This window comes from Bison bison, unplaced genomic scaffold (genome assembly GCF_000754665.1).
Source record: "Bison bison bison isolate TAMUID 2011002044 unplaced genomic scaffold, Bison_UMD1.0 scf7180017864535, whole genome shotgun sequence".
Taxonomy (NCBI): Eukaryota; Metazoa; Chordata; class Mammalia; order Artiodactyla; family Bovidae; genus Bison; species Bison bison.
Window position 1 is genome coordinate 13,761,362 of NW_011495084.1, and position 801 is coordinate 13,762,162.

Genomic DNA, 801 nt, shown 5'->3' on the forward strand with positions numbered 1-801 from the left:
AGCACTTTCTCTCTTTCTCTCCTGCGTGTGTGTGCTCTTTCTCTCTCTCTCCCTCTCGCACTCTCTCTCTCTCTATCTCCCTCCCCTGCGTGCTCCTCCACTCTCTTCTCTTCGAGTCTTTGGGTTGGCATGCCCTCATGCTTCGAGGATGGATTCTCCTGCTATCTTCTAAATAAAATAGAGCTGTAACACTGATTTGACTAAGAGCTATAACACGGCTTGTCCAAGACCTGAGAGCTGTGATGCGCCCAAGGCTTTAATATCTGTTGCTCCAAATCTTTGTTGTGACGAGACAAAGAACTGAGGAACATACACTCGCATGGCAATTTCATTGCAATAGATGGATAAACAATGGAAACAGTGAGAGATTTTATTTGGGGGTTGCCGGGAGCCAGCATGAGGAACTCCACCCATGGCAAAGGTCATGAGGAAGGAGGCTCGGCATACGAAAAGGCGGGATCGAGCCTCAAGAGTCCCCCTGGAAATTCTCGAGCATCTATCCCCAAAACCAGAGTCTGCCTACTTTACTGATTTGTGCTCTCACCTATACCTCTGACTTTATGGGGAGCTGTCCCCCACTACCTCTCTCTGAAAAAGAGTTAACTTACAGCTCCAGTTGATAAAGTTCCTGGGCATTACAAGAGTGTTTCAACCTACAAACTCCTTTAGAAGTCCTCTAGACTGCCTGAATAGGTTCTTCCAGCCACATGTGATTGTTCACAGCCTCCCAACTGTTCTAAACTGTCTAAATACATATTCCTTTGAGCAGTTAAAAGATTGATTAGAAATTGTATTGGTGAA